Source organism: Urocampus carinirostris, chromosome 19 (assembly GCF_059441175.1).
Source record: "Urocampus carinirostris isolate Australia breed hairy pipefish chromosome 19, RoL_Ucar_1.0, whole genome shotgun sequence".
NCBI classification, from domain to species: Eukaryota; Metazoa; Chordata; class Actinopteri; order Syngnathiformes; family Syngnathidae; genus Urocampus; species Urocampus carinirostris.
The window spans coordinates 19,571,605-19,590,270 of record NC_142367.1 but is presented as its reverse complement, the minus strand read 5'-3'; the positions used below and the strand labels follow the sequence as shown (position 1 = coordinate 19,590,270).

General features: G+C 40.1%; 1 protein-coding gene and 1 long non-coding RNA gene across 2 annotated transcripts in view; one reads left to right on the top strand and one right to left on the bottom strand.

Moving 5' to 3' along the window:
• ntn2 (netrin 2) overlaps positions 1–18,666 on the top strand; it is a 74,524-nt gene that overhangs the window by 30,117 nt on the left and 25,741 nt on the right. The gene's annotated exons all lie outside the window — the stretch shown is intronic.
• The window catches only part of LOC148347628 (uncharacterized), a 37,610-nt gene continuing 23,292 nt past the window's right edge, over positions 4,349–18,666 (bottom strand). The window contains exons 3-4 of the long non-coding RNA XR_015847855.1: positions 10,944–10,998; positions 4,349–4,372 (exon numbers count right to left, since the gene is read on the bottom strand). This is a non-coding gene — a long non-coding RNA (uncharacterized LOC148347628). The remainder of the gene's footprint in view (positions 4,373–10,943; positions 10,999–18,666) is intronic.

The window sequence follows — 18,666 nt, the reverse complement described above, 5'->3', positions numbered from 1 at the left end:
TTTTTCTAACAGCTGCCAGCGGCGCTCGAGTACAAAAGGTAAGATGTAGACGGGTGGATTATATGCACAGAGGAAGACTGCAACTTCTTAGCTTGTGCACAAATTAAATTAGCGTAGACATATCCTCATCATGCAAATTGCAAAAAGAAAGGCACATGACGTAGCTTTCAAGCTAAAAGCAAACGAGCGGTCCGATAAAGAAGGACACAGAGCTACTGCACGTAAACTTCACTTTGCGAGCGTGTTGCTAGAGTGTTTTTGAATAAGGGAGCGTGGGACTACGTCTATGCGACAAAGTCTCTTTCCCATACTGGGGAAGACGACTTTGATGACGTCAGTTATAAGGAGGAAGATTTAGGACTGCTTACCGTGGTTTATAAAGCACGGTGTGTTTTTTTAACAGACCCGTTTACTGTGTTGCGAGCGTGTTGCTAGTAGCGTTTTGCTACCCTTCACAGGCACGGTTTGGGATGAAAGTTATAATATTATAATTAAAGCTTTGAAAACTCTCTCGGTGTACCGTCTTTCTTTGTAAATATGTGTAACCGATGTATAATATGTATTTGCACCTGTATATTTTTGTAATGTATTTAATTGAGACACTTATTCTGATATGTTTTGCGAATTAAAAAAGGAGGCGGAGCAAACGCGGGCTGACGGGAAGTGGGGTAAAAGATGAGTGAGACCTGTTGTCGCGGCGGACAATAGTGGATATATATTTTTCCCACCCTTACCTTTGGAAATATAGACTTTTTTTCCTTGGATTAGTTTCAACGGCTACTCGGACTCTGCAGGTCTGCATCAAACTTTAACTACCGGTATCATTTTCTGTTCATTTTGCCGGCTGTGGTTTTTGGACTGTGTACTTTATATTCAGTTACAATCGCGGGACTCAAAGCCGGGTTTTGTGATTGTATTACATGTTTTAATGTGGGCGCATGCGGCTTATATACATGTGCGGCTTGTGTAAGTACAAAAATCGGTTATCCTCTTAAAATGTGGTGGGTGCGGCTTATAATCAGGCGCGCTCTATAGTCCGGAATTTACGGTAAATCAAACTAAACAATACTAATAAAAACAGCATTCTTCAACAGTAATAATGCGTAGGACTTGTTGGTAGCTGCTAAATTTGGCGCCGTCCGTCAGAAATCCATCAACTCGCCTGCCTTTCTCATCAGGAATGCGGATTAAGTGCACCTCTTCAGCGAAACGCTCATGTTTTCTGGAAACGTCTAAACAGTGGATGACAACTACTCAGCTCACTGGCGCTCGGCCGCAGCTAAAATCAAGCGTTTACGTTCTGGAAGCCCGCCACGTCAAATTGTTATTCTTATTTATGTGCCAATGGCGGTTAATGTAACGGTATAGCCCTTATGCGGTGACGTTGATACGCTCATTTTCGAAAGACTCGTTTTTCATGGGTGGAAGTCTCGTATTAGATTTGCTGCCAGTTTGGAATATAAACAGACATCCAGTGAGTTTTAATCTACCTCAATTTTGCCTGTCACAGAAATGTGGAAGCAAAGAAAATTAATAAGTCCTGTCCCCGGTTTCACCTCGCCTCGCTGATGAAGCCAAAAAAATGTGCAAAACGAAGTATATTTTTCTAACATGTTGTAATCGCCCAGTATGCTGGCCTGAGGTCATGTTTTACAACGGCAGAATGACAAAATCCAAGTTCAATCCGGTTTGTTCTTCAAATCCTTCTCTGTTTGCTAGACTTTTAAATTTCACGTAGCGCTTTCCGTAATGGTTTTCTGTAGATCCTGTCTCACCGGGACGCTTATATGTACCATAAATTCCGGACTATAGAGCGCACCTGATTATAAGCCGCACTCACCACATTTTAAGAGGAAAACCGATTTTGTACATACACAAGCTGCACCTGTATATAAGCCGCACGCGCCCACATTTAAAAATGTAACACAAACACAAAATTAACCCAAACCCGACTTCAAGTCCCGCGATTGAAACTAAATGTCCTTCATTAAAGTCCACAATCCAAAAATCACAGCTGGCAAAATGACCGGAAAATGATACCGGTACTTAAGGTTTGATGCAGACCTGCAGAGTCCGGGTCCCGTTGAAAGTAAGCCAAGGAAAAAAGTGTATATTTCCAAAGGTAAGGGTGGGAAAAATATATCAGATGAACACATTTACTCACGCAACTCCTTTTTCTTTAACCAACATTTTACCCCCTCTTCTTTCCTCGTCTGTCCCTCACCTTTAGCGGTCCCCACTTAAACTCGGCACCCCGCGTTTGTTCCGCCCCTCCTTTTTCATTCACCTGTGCAAAACATATCAGAATAAGTGTCTAAAATAAATATAAAAAAAAACATTACAAAAATATACAGTTGCAAATACATATTGAACATGGGTTACACATATTTACAAAGAAAGACGGTACACCGAGAGAGTTTTCAAAGCTTTAATAATAATAATATAACTTTCATCCCAAACGGTGCCTGTGACAGGGCAGTTAATGGTAGCAACACTCGAGCGCCGCTGGCGGCCGTTAGAAAAATTACATAAATTGGCCGCATCACTGAATAAGCCGCAGGGTGGAAAGTTAGGGAAAAAAGTAGCGACTTATAGTCCGGAATTTACGGTACTTTATCCAAGATTCCTGGACCTAAAAGACGTAATTCCAATGTTGATATGAGCCAATGGGAGTTTACGACAAAATTATCGGCCCGAGACGTACGGAATGCGAGGTTAGAAACGATTTTCTCGTTTCCCAATGATCCTCCGGGAACCCTTAAACCTCTTCCAAGTGTGTCGTATGTCATCGAAAGCCCCTATAGCTCGATTTCTTTGTGTGTCGCAAACAAATGTTAGCAGTGTTGGCCTGAAAAGTGTTTAAACAGCACAAAGGTGTTAAGAGGTGGCAAGTTACAGAGTGGGGAAGTCCCTTAGGTGTCACGGGAACCCAAAGTGGGGCCTGAGGGTGTTTTGAGTCAAAGGGGAGGTTTAAACGGAGCAGGGCGTGGGGTCGTGATCCTTTTGCAGAGTGGTGACATGCTTAAGCTGACAATGAGACGTTGGAGGATCCTTCGCAATCTGAGTGGGCCACGTGTGAGGAAGTCCAATGTTCCTTGGAAATGAAGCCTGCAGAGTGTTTAAAAAGTGTCATCCCAATTGGTGAAATGAAATGATCTGCATTTATATAGCACTTTTCAAGTCAATGACTTCCCAAAGCACTTTACAATGTGTTCCACATTTCCCAATAGCAGCCTTAGGGGTTCAGTGTCTTACCCAAGGACACTTCGACATGTAACACGGACGAGCTGGGATTCAAACTGGGATCCCTTGATCCCAAGACAAGCGCTTTACCTCCTGAGCTACTGCAGTAATGGTCTTAAAAGGGAATACCTTGAGTTTTGGGTTTATTCATGGTACCCAAAACATAGTTTGAAATGAATAAACCCTTAAAGATCCACACATCTAAACCTCGTTGTAAAGAATGTATACTATCTTGTTTTCAATGACAACAAAGACAGTTCTATTCTATTCTATTCTATTTTATTCCAAAATTGCTGTGGGGGCTCGGATGTGGGGTAAACTTAAATTGCTTAAAAAGAGACATCCTTAACATTTTGGCTATTAATGGTATCCCTAAACGTAGAGTGAAAAAACAACAACCCGATAACCCCCACAAAAATTGACAAAATAAACTAAATATGAATAAAATTATGACTCACAACACGTGGTAAGCTTTCTCTCCTGGCTTTGATCTCTTTGATCTCCGGCAAAACGAACATAAAATGCGACAGAAACAAAATGAAAATAAATCCAAACAGCTTGCCAACATAATTTTTGCCGTTCCATGTATTCTGTTACTCCCCAAGCCTGCACAAAATTTAGTCATTTTATTCATATTTAGTTTCTTTTGTCTTTTATTAGCATATTTGGTATTGGAGTAATCCAAAAGTAATTGAAAGTAATCAAGTTAAAGTAACCCTACCCAACCCTGTCTGTTACCAATTAAATCGATGCAATAATTAGTGAAATATGGGCTATGTTTTTTTTTGTTTGTTTTTTCAAGAAATGCAGGGTCAAATCTATGGTTATTCAAATAGCGCCTAATAGTTATGACAAATTAATGAACCCATGAACCAAAACACAACTTTTGTGTTAATCAGTGTATTATTAATTTAACTTGGTGGAAGCTAGAGCTCTTGTTGGTGATAGGAATGAGTGGAGAGGTGTTGTAAAAGGAGAGTTTAGACGTGTTCTAAGGGATGGGCAGGGTACCTGTATGATGCAGCAGGGGTAAACCAGCGAAAGCTGTCGGGCCCTGCTGTTGAAGAGAAGAGTGTGTCGTGTCACCCTGACCCGAGTGACATAGCCGCTTTCTTGTGTCCCGTTTCATCTGGAGGGACGAAAGCATGACTTAGGTGCTGAGGTGCTTAACGTGTTTGGATGTTTGGGCATTTGGGTTTGCCATGGTCCAAAAATCTTTGTGTGTGTTTTTTTGCTACTTTTTCCCTTTTTAATTTTTTTGTTTTTGTATGTGTTTGTCTTGCTGTCGGTCACCCCTAACAAGGGATATGACCAGGGTAGATAGATAAATAGCAATGTTTTGGAGTTTCTTAAAATAAATTGCGTACGTTATTTATGGGTCGATTGAATTGGGTTATTCAATCAACCCAGAAACTGGGTCTTAAAAAATGTTTTGGTTTATGTGTTAATAATTTATTTTGAAGCGGTAAATTATTTCTATCAATGTTCAGTATGTTTGATTTTGATTTTTTTTTTTAATGAAACCCAAGAGTTAGGTAAAATGAGTAACCCAAAAAATCAAGAATGATTGTGCTAATTTGTACGTTATTAATTTAAATTGACTGTACATTTACATAACATTAATCAGTTTAATTGTAAATCAATCATTTTGGGTTATTTAATCAATCAAGAAAGCTGGGTCAAATGAATAACCCCCGAAATCAAACCAAAAAATTGTGTAGCTTTGTAAGTTGAGTGTATATTTTGAGCCAATTTTTACGGCCTTAATAAATAAATTGAAAATTGGGTCATACGTTTTATTTGTTATTTACCTCAGAATTGGTGTTTAACTATTTTTTTACCCATTTTGGAGTTGTTGTTTTTTTTTTTAAACATTATTAAATTTAAGCATTGATAAAACAAGTATGGAGAGGGCCGGGCGCCGACAGGGTGTACTTGCCCAGGACACACCACAGGAATTTGTGCCCCGACGACCCTGGTGAATTAGGGACTCCAGAACTGTGAACCGGTATGAAGTGAGACATGGCGTTAGTTAAAATACTGAGGATAAAGAAGCTACGCATTTTGGTTTTAAAAATTTTCATCTCTAAAGGGACAGTGTGTAATATTTAGTGCCTCCTAGTGGTACAAAATAACTTTCATGCCCTAAAAAAACACAAAAAACGTTGATTTGAATATTAGGCAAAAACACATGAACTATCATACCAATGTTAATTTCTATTAAAAAAATCCTAGGTCGGGAAATTTTGGAACGGCGTCATGTTCTTCCGGCATCCTGCTGCCTCGCTCTACTGTGTATCACTGGCCCTCACTTGTACCAGACAACACAGTGCCATCAGGTGGTCAGATATTACACATTGGGGCTTTCAAAGAAACGATTAGCATCAGTTTTTTATCCTTAAATTTTGCGTCCCAACTCCCATGTAGCCTCCTCTTTAGACACATCTGCTGCCTCCATCTTGAGACCTGGAGGTTAGCATGGGCATTCTGTTCCTATTGATAAAGACATGTCGGAAAGGGCTGTGATTTATCCACCAACGAGGAGCAGGGACAGAACGAGGAAACAGATGCAACGGTTCTGTTTGGTCACCGCTCGTGATTGAGTATTGTTGTTTTTGCTAGCACGGCCCACGGCGGAATGTAAATACCGTTTGTTGACTTTTAAATTAGGCCTGCTGAAAGACACTGTATAGGATGAGAGGCCTCTTGTGGAGTCAAGTGACACGAGTCGGCGATGATTTATGGTGGCCTCCGGTGCTGACGGCGGTGGCAAAATATTCTCCAGTTTTTCCCTATCCTCTCATTTGGAGAATAGGAAGTGCAGTTCAAGGATGCTACAAGGCCAGAGCTAACTAGCTTCCGTCGCTGATGTAGTTTAGCTTAGTCTGTGTTATGCATCCAGTCATGGTTTATTCTTCAGCTGAGGTTGTTGGTAAGATCGGGCATAAAAAATGAAAGTTTGACCTAGAGCAGGGGTCGGGAACCTATGGCTCGCGAGCCATATATGGCTCTTTCTATGAGTACCTGTGGCTCAGAGACAAATTTGATTACATGCAAATTTTCTCCATCTCGTTCAAAACTGGAGACATATATCCTGTTCAGATACACGCAAAGCCGAACCAAAGCTGAATTAAAAAGCAGTACTTCGCAGAATATATAGGGCACGTTTTTCACAACAATTTACAGTCAAGGTGTCACACCCAAATAAAAAATAAAGTTAAAATAACAAATCGTTTTGGCTGTACAATGCTTAAGAATCTTTTATATAAAAGCTCATTATATAATCTCTGTTCAGTGTTCAGATACCTTATGATAAATCCACAGAACAAACTGTAAATACGCCAAAACACCGGAAGAGAACTTGAAAGTTATTTGATTGGGTGAGTGGGAGGGATGGGTGGAACTATGCAAAAAGTGCAAGCACTCCCTCCCATCTCTCGCCCTACGCCGTCTGCGCCAAAGGTAAGCACATCAGACTCCCTGTTTGCAGAATGTTGTGACGTTTTTACAAAATAACTGCTTGCATCTGGTTTTGAAACCAATATGTATGAAAAAAAGGGTCAAAATGAGTTTAACCGATCTTGAGTAATTGCAAGAAAGAGACAAGTTTAAAGTGGTATGTTTGTTGATTTTGGGACATGGGCTCTGGCATTATTCTCTTTTCATAATTTTTATCAAATCATCAAAAATAAATGTGCCGAAGACTAAGCTTTTGTCAGGGGCGCGGGTTTAGCAATTTAGTAAATTTGTCTCATAATATATGGTGTGGCTCTTTCCCAAAATAAAATTAATATATTTTGCTTTTATGGCTCTTTGAGTCAAAAAGGTTCCCGACCCTTGAAGAGTCAGACCAATTTACCTGATTTGAGGGACCATGCCCGGAACATCCCCGAATTTTAATATTTTATTTGTTAGGATTCAGGACGAGGATGGGTGATTTGGGGTGACATGGTGCAGAAGTGAAACGTCTGTCACCTGAGGGCAACAAAGACTGTGATGGGAAACCAAATTTATGATCATAGCTGCTTTGATATCATTGCCCGATTGTCATTATCTTACTTATGCTAATCAAATTCGGCACCCCCCTCGTAATACCTTCCCCACCCCTGTCACAACCAGAGGTAACGCTGGAGACTAATAATAATAATAACGTCAGTTTTTCCTTTTATGAGTTTTTTTTCCAAGTAAATGGTAAATGGTCTGCATTTAAATAGCGCTGAAGACCTCCCAAAGTGCTTTACAATTTGCTTCACACTTACCCATTCACACACACAACGATAGCGGTGTCAGCCATGCAAGACTACCTGCTTATCATGGGCATCATGGATTCAGTGTCTTGCCCAAGGACATATAACACGGGGGAGCCGGGAATTGAACCTGCGATCTTATAATCCCAAGACGAGGAGAAGGATTATTATTTACTATTGATATTAATATCTGCAATAAATAACCACTTAAGTTGATTATTGGCATCTGTCAAAAAAGTGTTTTGTACACTCGCTCTATTAAATTTTGATTTGCTACCAATTTAATTGTTGGTGTTATATTAAAATGTATTAAAAACATTTTTAGTAAAAAATGTCAATATAAATTCAATTATAAAATAAAAATCCAACTTACATATTTTGCTATATGTTTTCTCATTGCTTTTATCATTTTTTAGAAAACAAGTGAAAAATATATCAAATAATAATAATTTTCTTATCTTTAATACATTTTCTAACGTTTTTTCTCATTAAATAAGAAAAATGATGATTGAATTAAACTGTGATCAGATGTTTATTTTACTAGAAAATATACATAAAAATATAATTTAAAAAATAAAAAATAGTTACATTTGAAGTATAGCAAAATAAGAAAAATACTTAAAGTAACAAATGTAAACATATATGTGTAATAATCATAATAACAATTATAATAATATTTATAATATATTGAAAAAAAGTTAATTGTGTAATTCAAGTATTTTTGCATATTTCACTAAATTTGTTTTTCTTATTTTAATAAAAACAATTATAATATAAAAACATGCATTTCAGGTGAATTGACCGGTCCAAATTGTCCCTAGGTGTGAATGAGCGAATGAGTTGTCTGTCCCTGTGTGCCCTGCGATTAGCTGGCAACCAGTTCAGGGTGTCCCCTGCCCACTGCTCGGAGATGGCTGGGATGGGCTCCAGCCCCCCCGCGACCCAAATGAGGATAAGCGGTACGGCTAATGAGATGAGATGAGATGAATTATAATATAAAATAGGGAAAAATGCAGTAAAAAAGCAACATATTTAAATCAGTATTTTTGAGAAGTAAATGGAAGGAGACCAAGAGGAAAGCCGCGATTGACGTGGATGGATGGTGTTAAGACTGCACTGCAGGAAAGAGGTCTAAGTATAATGGAAGCTCGAGCTCTTGTTGGTGATAGGAATTAGTGGAGAGTTGTTGTGAAAGGATAGTAGGATGTTTTGACGCGTTCTAAGGGATGGACAGGGCACCTGTATGATGCGGCAGGGGTAAACCAGCGAAAGCTGTCGGGCCCTGCTGTTGAACAGAGGAGTGTGTCGTGTCACCCTGACCCGAGTGGCATGGCCGCTTTCTTGTGTCTGGAGGGAAGAAAGCATGGCCGACTTGGATGCCGAGGTTATTAACTTGTTTGGGTGTTTGGGCATGGTCCAAATTGTTTTGTTTTTTTGTTACTTTTTTCCTTTATTTGTTTTTGTGTTTGTCTTGCTGTGGGTCACCCATCTTGAGGGATAAGACCAGGGTCGGTAGGTAGGTAGGTATGTAGGTAGTTAGGTGGGTAGGTGGGTAGATTTTTGAGTGAAAATAAAGTAAAAAATATAGTAAAATAATACTTGAATGAGGAAAATGGAGAAAATTAGTTAAATGGTCTGCCAATGGTAGCAAAAAGAGAATGATCACATTTTTATTTGCGTTGGGCAGGAGCTTGTGAAAAGAAAACACTTGCGCCTTTCAACAATCACACAGCCGAGGAATTTTAACAGGCCAAGATCTTGCCGTTCGATGTTTAAGATCGAAGTTGCATTTCTGGTTTAATCTTTTTGATTGACACTTTTCCCATCAAGTCATTATAAAGAGGCGAAGCCACGTTAATTGCCTTAATGTGCGGTACTCGACGACGCTCCATCCAGTCACACGCCTACACATGGAAGCAATCAACCTGACTTTCCCACCAGTGACTTTTTTCCTATCAAGCAGCCCCTTCGGCTGAAATCAGAGCCTCGCTTTTGTCATTGAAATCTCCCCCCGCGTTTTTTTTTCCTCCCAATGTTGTTGCAAGCCTGCGGCCTCTGTTAACTGCGGAACGGTGCGGTTTGCAGCCAACGCGCTGGTGTTGTTGGTGGCTGCGGGAGTCGTGGCTCTTAAAGGAGAACATGAGTGCTGAAGACTCTTCCGTGAACTCATCTGTGTTTTTGATGGAATTGCGTCCGTCTGTTTGCGGCTGTGATGTCAAATCCCGTTTATTCCATGTGCTAACAATGTAACAATATTATTAAACCTGTACCAAAATTATGAATAACAAGCAGAATGGCCAGTTGAAGGTTGGATGCTTGGAGTAGTTAGTGGATGGCAGACCACACAAACACGTATGTTTTATTTTGATGTTTCTTGGGGGTGCCTTGACCGAGCTCAAGACACTCGCTGAGTCCTAAAGTACAACTGTGGAAATTTTCACGAAAATTTCTTCAGCCATTTTGGAGCCTATAAGTCAGATACAAACACACAGCCCCCCTCATGCGAAATTCGAATTTTTAGAGTAAATTTAGATTGGACTATTTTTAGATTTCTGGTTCCCACAATATTAAATGATTAAAGGGTTGGAAAAAAAGTTTTGTTAGAGCAGATCAAAAGCTTATTTTGAGGGCAACAGACAATGAAAAAGACTAACACTATTTCTTCTTCGGGTGGATGCTGGGTGACCTCTCACAGCGCCACACGCCGGTAGCGGCGGAAAGAAGCAATACAGTAATGTTCTGTACTCGGGAAAAGGTCCACAATACAAAATCCAACTTGCAGCAATGTCCGGATATTTTTCGACATCCCGAAAATGTTGTTTTCGTATCCACCGTTTTTCGTAAGTCGAATGGTAGGGGAGCGTCTTTCATGGTGATGTTTATATCAAATGAATTTGCCGTTTGTGCCTGTTGAGAATTAAAGATTACTGACAGAGTCATAAGAAAACATTGCCTCGTTTCTCTGATCATATTGGCTTATATTTGTAAGCCTTTCAGTTGGTTCAGTTAGGTTCACAAGACTATAGGCGTCATTTTAATTTGTTTCAGCAATTGGTCAGTCTGGCCCTCTGTCTTTGTGACTTTGACACCTCTGCCCCAAATGCTTGGGTGCCCCAAACAAACATTTGGATCAATTTGAATGTTTAATATAAAATGAACACATTTTGGGGGGTGTTATTTTGAACCAAAATACCAGTTTTTGCAAAAACTCAAACATTACACAATTTATTTGTGGGGGTTGTTTCTGCAAAACAACGCGGGTTGTTGTGTTATATATAAACATACAAGGTATCTCTCACTATCACCATTACGTTACATTCATATTTTGTGTGTGTGCATGTTTGTGTGAATGGATAGCTCCAACAAGGAGGAAATTACCCGGTGTTCCCTTGGTACCCTGAGCAGGTGGCTGGCACAGTTCAGTCCTGCAAACACACACATGCACATACTCACTGTGTAGTGCGTTTTTGGCCATGCTGGGCGTCCTGCAACATGTCTGGACCGCAGCCTAAGCCGAGAAGAGGAAGTCGGCGGTCAGAAAGTGTCCCTCACAACCACAAGTACAAATATTAGTCCTGATAGTTGCGGGCGAGGCAGCAGCAGAGACTTCTTAAGATCCATTGGATGTGCATTTTACTTTTGCTTGACTTGGGGTAAAGAAAAAAATTGTTTGGATTTATCCCGAACATGTGGGGAGGGTAGAGCTGTCTGCTTCAAAACCGCACTTATCGTTTTATTTCCTGAGAGCGGGCAGATAAAATCCCTGACAGGAGACCCCCTGAGCCCACCTGGTTACCTGTTTGAAGAACTAAAATAGAACACGGGGCTTTTTAAGTCAATATGTTACCTGGCAGGCTTCCTTCTTCTTGAAGGACTTCTTGAACCATGTGTGGAGCTTCCAGCTGAGTCAGGCAATAATTCCCTCACACGGTAACTCCAATTTGTTGCTCTTTATCGAAATGAAATACGGGTATTTTCCTCCTAGGTACTAAAAATGATTTGCGGCAGCTTTTGTTTGCCAACCGAAGCTTGTTTGTTGTGTGATTACCTAGACAACATACCGGCCATTTTTTATACGTCTCAACACCGGTTCACATGCGAGGGGATTTTTATATTTTTCCACATTCGAAAGTAAGCTCGATTGAATGAATCATGGATTTACGAAAGCTTCTTTTAGGTGTGGGGGTTGTCCAGGTGCCATATTGGGTTTAGTCTTTGCGTGCTTGCGAAGAGAAAATCATAAGAGTTGAACAAAACATAAAAACTAGAGAATTTTATGTTAAAAGTAAACAAAAACACTGTAATACTTTAATGCTAACATACTCTCTGTGGCTGAATTGTCACTATGTAGTTGTGAATTTACACTACAGACGCTCCCCTACTTACGACCATTCGACTTACAAAAAACAGTAGATACAAACATTTTTTTTGCTGCTACCAGCGTGTGGTGGTGCTCACCCAGCAGCTACCCCGAAGAAAAAATTTGCTTCCTCTTCCTAATTAGTGTGTGAACATATACTGTATCTCCAGAGCGCTGAGAACTTTGACATTTTTATTCTTTAATATCTCGTGCATCCATTCAATATGGTGGGTGTAAAGTGTAAAGAAGAGGCGAGCCGTTTCTTTTGAAATGAAAGTGGAATAAGAAAGCTTGATGCGGTTGAGAAAAGGGTTGGATCACTTTTTTTCGGCCAATTTTTACCACGGAGGAGGACCTCTTGAAGTTCATCTTCCAAGAGTGTGTTAAACTTTATTTATCTTTATAGAGCATATTAATTTATGAAATGTTTATTTGTTTAGTACCAAACAATACAGGTTACTTATACAAGCCTTAAACATAACACAACATTTTTAACTTTAAAATAAAATAAGTGAGCAAAATTGTCTGACAGAAAATGTTGCTTGTTTTAATCATATTATTAAGTAAAGGGAAATTGTATATTTGACCACTGGCTGTGTTCTTTAGTACAACCAAAAATGAGTGCAACATAAAAGTACCGGGATCAGAGTGACCAAACTGCACCATTTCTTAATTCTAATTTCATCCACCCAGCCTTTTACGAGGTTTTGGGTTTTTGGGAATACCCGAAGCAACAAGATGGCGGACTATTACATAAACTCCCTTTAAATACAAATTTGTTTACCTGTGTGTTTTTTTAAAAAAAAATCCACATTTCATATACTTTGGCCTGTTATTCAAATCAATATTGTTTTTTGAATGCATGAACCACTAGAAGGCGCTAAATAATACACAATGTAAGGGACAGTGAGGTTAGTGAAAATAAAATGAGTAAATGAGTTATTCGATATCAATTCTATCACATAATAGTAGCTATTTAAAGATTACATTTTCATTTCACCAGAGAAATAGGTGGAAAATGTCAGTAAAAAATAAAATAAAATATTGCTTAAGGCGATAGATACTTGTCATTGGGTAAAATTGGGGAAGAATGTAGCATGGTCTTTTTCAATATCTCAGTTGCATTATTATATAGGCTTAAAATATGTGATTTACCTCTCCCATGTGAATCTTTGGATTTTTTTTTATTCCCGCAAAGGTTTGATTTCATAGATTTTATGAATAAAATACGACTCCAGCGGGAATTTGTATTACATTACCAGTATAAAAACAGAACTCGTTCATAAATCGAGCACTTCCTGGGTAACAATACTACTGCATATCTTCTTTATCCTCTGTAATCATCAATCAATATTAAAGCTGTATGGGCTATCCTACAGATGAGCTAGGTCTCTTACCTCAGTCACTATTTTAAACAGCTCAGATCTTCTAATTCAGCAAATACCCCGTGACAACCAACCCAGGGCCACATATGTTAAAACACTCAAAACAGGGGATCCATTACATTTCCCCACACTTTGAACGTGCCTCTCAGCACTTTGCGGGACGATCCCGTCGCGCGTGGCGGTAAATCAAAGAAGACGCCAGAAAACGGCCGTCGAACCTTCAGCTGGGCGCAAAACGCGATCCATCACTTTCATGTTGTAGCATGAGGTGTTAACGGTCCCACATGCTTGCAGCTGTAAGTGTTTCAGATCACAAAAACAGCATTCTGTCCGGCCCTTGAAACGCCCAATGAACTTGTTTGCGTCATCCCGCCTCAAATACTTTATATCAGGGTCGAGACCATTTTTGACTCAAAGCGCTAATTTTTGGGAGTGAGAGCAACACCGAATATTTTAAGACAAAATGTATACATTTGAAATGGTAATAATGCCAGAGCCTTGTCCCATATCAACAAATATCCCTGTTTTGGGGGGTGATGGACCCACGTAGGGTAATCTCAAAAAGAGGGATTTGTTGAATAACAAAAGAAAGTACAAAGTGACAAACTAACAACGGTTCACAAACAACAAAATGTCCAAACAAAGCAAAACTTGACAAAGTCCAAACCAGAAATAAAGACCAAAACTGGGAATTCAAAATGCAAGGAATAAAGTAACAAACTAACAAGTGGGCATTAAACTACTTAGTGGCCAAACAAGAAACCAGAAACAAACTAAAACCAACTTGGCGTGGTGGTGGAAATGAAAATGCCCCGACCATGTGTCTTCTTCTTCAAGTTTAAAGGCAGTTGGCATCCATCACTTTGCTGCATTACCGCCCCCTATTGTCACAGATCCATGTCAAAGTTCCACCTCCCAAATTTTGTTAAAATGTCCTATACTCCTCAAAAAAATTGAAGGAATCCTTCATTGAGGCCTATTATCTGAGTCCAGCAATCACTTCAGTGACAATTCCTTTACCCCATCTACTAAAACTCCTTCTGCATTTCCTTCCATTGAATGTCGCACCCCCTGCAGTCCATTATTACATGCTTGACTGTCTCTCTTCCTTCTGACACTCCTTACACAATCCGGTGTCATGCTTTTCCCTCGACCACATGTACGTTCTTACAAAAGGCTTAGGACATTAAGGGCCAGGCGTGTAGATATTGGACACACCTGTGCCCAGTTTCAAACACAGTTGGCGCACCCTGGTGGAAGGAGGTGCACAAGACCCTAACAAGCCCACCTAAAGTGTGTCATCTTCCCACAGTTACGATCGTCTAGGTTGATTTTTTTGACATGAGTAATGGCTTCAGATCAAGGTGCGAGGAAAGTTCTTTTGTAAAAATGTCACAAAGTACAGCAAACAAGAAGGATACAGACGTATTTACCTTCAGTTTTGTGATGTGGTTACAGTCCTAAGCTTGAGAATCGAGTGGGTATTTTTCGTCCTACGTTTAGTTTTATAGCTACACCTATTTGACGTTTCCGAAATGCACAAACATTTGTCTTTTAAGTCCTTGTTGACTATTCGTAATTTTTTGTTTTTTATAACTTTCAAACTATATTCTTAAAAAAAATAGAACACAGATGGCACACTAGCATGTGTATTCTGATGCATCTCACTTGCTAAGAGAAAGGGAAAACAATGTAAAGCCATTTCTTCTTACCAGCCTTAAAGATAGAAAAGCACTACAAGGCTTACGCAGCTAGTGGAAGAACCCATGATAGAAAAAAAGCCAATTTTCTCTTCGAGCCAGAAGTACTCATGAAAAGAGCCACACCTGGCTCACGAGACATACATTCCCCACCTCTGCTTTATAACATCAGCCAACACAGACCGCATTTAATTGACGTTTTGTTTTGAATGGTCCGCATTCCACACTTGTCATGTGTCAAACATCATGATGAATTAAACAGCTCCCCTTCCCCTTCACTGTTCTTCAGCAGCACAACACTTCATCATTGATTCTTATTGGAAACGCTATCTGATTTGCGTCTGAATTCCAAATGAATTGGGCGACATAGTTACCAGATGGAATTTGGAAATAGTCTGGGAATGTGCTTCCCCACTGTCCCCGTTTTCTTTTCTTTTTTGCTGGATCTGGGACTAAGGAAAAAACAAGACCTGATTTCTTGGTCGCGGTGATAGGCTTCCCTTTTTATTCATGTCAATGTGGAAATAATTCACAGAACAGTGACAACGTGTAGCGATTGTACCCTTAAAGTGACCAAAGTGCATCCTTTTTTCTTCTCCTTTTTTTTGCTAATGTTTTCGGTTTTTGGGGTACCCGTAGCATCAAGAAAAAGAAAATCATGTCAGCTAGGCGAGCTTCACATTCCATTTTTTTAACAAATGCACGTTTTGGGGATTTTTTTTAATGTATTCTTGCTTCTCATCTGATTAGCTGCACCGCTTATCCTCAGTAGGGTCACGGGGGTGCTGGAGCCCATCCCAGCAATCATCGGGCAGTGGGCAGGGGACACCCTGAACTGGTAGCCAGCCAATCGCAGGGCACACAGGGACAGACAACTCGCTCGCTCATTCACACCTAGGGACAATTTGGACCGGCCAATCCACCTGAAATGCATGTCTTTGGAATGTGGGAGGAAACCGGAGTGCCTGGAGGAAACCCACGCAAGCACGGGGAGAACATACAAACTCCGCACAGTAAGTCCGGTAGCTGGATTTGAACCCACACAGGAGGTTCCCAAGACCTTAGAACTGTGCCGCACACGCGCTAACCACTGCGCCGCCGTTCTGCCCGTATTCTTGCTTACCATTCAAATAATATATGACGTTTCACAGAATGCTTTATTAAGGGATCGGGGAAGTCAGGGCGAGAGGAAAAGACAGCGATCTGGTGCTCGCTGGACAGGAGGAGCAGGAAGACCTCGCGGCCGGTGACAGGTGGCAAGTCGGGTAGCCGGGACAGGAGAACGAAGCATAGTCGTAGATCGGAAGCAAGTCGGGTAGCTGGGACAGGGGAACGAAGCGTGGTCGGGGATCGGAAGCAAGCCAGGTAACCAGAGGTGATCGGGAAGCCAGGAACAGGGGATCGATACAGGAAACAGGGGACGGAATCAGGCAGGATGCAGGTGGGAATCAAAACGGTAGCCAGAGTCAAAAAGTGCTTGCCTTGCTTGTGTGCTGTGACGGGCTGACAAAGAGTGACCGAGAATGCAGTGCTTAAATAGGGAGAGGGATAATTTAGAAACTGGCAGCTGGGGCTGAAAGAGTAAGCGCAGGTTAGGGAAACTAGAATCGTGACACCATGTGCCTTTAAAAGGAAATAAGAGAAAGATTGTGATGGTACGATGACCTATTTTTACATTTTTAAAAGGGGGTTTAAGTAGGAAATACTGCATAACATAACCTCGATCTTAAGTGATATATATATTATATATTATGAATGAAGTTTTTTTTTTACCACAAGGAGGCGCAAATAAATACAAACTGACCCTTTAACTGGATGCATTGATTTGAACAATGAGCCAAAATTCATGAACTTGCATATAATCGTACATTTTTTTAAAGAAGTACTCATAGGTCGAGAAATTGGTATTTCATGTAACATGAGCCTCACCCGAAGGGCTTTATATAATTGTCCACCATCTTGCTGCTAAGTTTACCCCCAAAGAAAAATTTTGCTTTTTGGTCGCTTTGAGTTCCTGTTGATTGTATTCTTCTTTGTGCTTTTTAGCACTCGTGTTTTGGTTGCAAGACACATTACATCTAGTGTTCAAATACTGCACACAATACCTCTACTTTTAACATGGATTTCTTTCAGTGTGACAACATTCTACCCTGAAAAATCTCATTTTTTCTTCTCTTTTGCATTTGATAAAAATAATTAAACTACTCATTATTTCTAGTGAATGATGAACTCAGACCAATGTTTTGTGTCATGCTTATGCAAATTTTACTACACGTTACACCAAGGAACTACAATTACGTGATGTTTATTTAAAAAGTATTTTAGAAACTCAAGCGAACTTTATATTTACCATGTCAGGACACCAACCCTCAATGCGGATGTGGGCTGTTAATTTTAAGCGCTCGCATCCTTCGGCTCGGCATGGAGCCACAACGGTGGATTTACCGTAAAGTACACAAACTGTAAGCGTAGCCAGAAAACATAAAAAAACAATTATTTCTTGGAGCTACTTCACCTCGCTCGGGTTTTAAATCAAACTGCAACGTAAACACGAGATGGAAGTTCCCTTCTGGCTTTTCATGTGAGACTGATTTCCAGGCTGAAGCGAACGTCTCGCGTCGCGTTACATCCTGGCTCACCTCATGGAGAAGCTCAAACCTTTTTCCTTTATTTGAACCCGTTTTCCTTAATAGGCCTTGGGAGCCTCTACTCATCAGCGACTCCCTTTTGCAATGATTTATAACGGATGGAGCCAAGGATGCAGGATTCATAAATTATGGAAGGGGGAGATGAGCCCTGCGAATATCATTTTGATGGATGAGAGCCGAAACTGTGGCCAAGACCGGCGCTGCAATGGAGTTGTAAACATTCTTACAGAGTTCATTTCGGATGGAATTGAATGAATGACACTCGGGGCACCGTAGTTCTTTAGTAAATCATTTATATTCGTCCAATAGATCTCCCCTTGATGTCGTCAAAATTGGGTGTGCACAAATTGAAGCTGCGTTGTGAAGGAGAACCTGATACTGCTTTTCTCAAATCTACAATTTTATAGTTTAGGAGACACTCAAAATAAGGAAAAAACACATCAATGAATTTTGAACTTGAAAGGACCTTACAAAAACCCCTCACAATGCCAAATTCCAAATCTGTTCTAAAAGCCATCTCCTGAGCCCTTTCTTTTCATTAAATCTCCTATGTTACAAAAAGCAGATCCACGCTAAAGGGTGTGGATATCAAAGAACAGCAACATTACTAGCCAGTAGTGACAATGATGTAAATAGTGCATAATAGTAGAAATAACAAACAGCAGTGGGTTATAATAGTCCAAATAACAAAGTGGCACATCTATTAATTTAACATTTAAATTAGGCTTGAATACTATTGTTCGTCTATTTGATCTCCCCGGTTAAAAAATTGTGTACACAGATTGACACTGTGTGGTGCTAGAGAACCTGTTCCTGCCTATCTCAAATCTATTTAGTAAACATTCTAATTATGTACTTAAATTTATGCTTTTAAAATAGATTTCACTTGGCATGCTCAAAAGTGGCATGGATAGATACTATGTGGTGCTAAGGAACCTGCGCACTCGCAAATCTTTCTTAATAAAGATCACTTGTTTGTGACGTTTTATCAGCATGGACGGATAAACAACACACAAACAGCGGTGCCATACCATAATATATTGCATATTATTATGTTTGCAACGTGATCAACAAGAAAGGGGG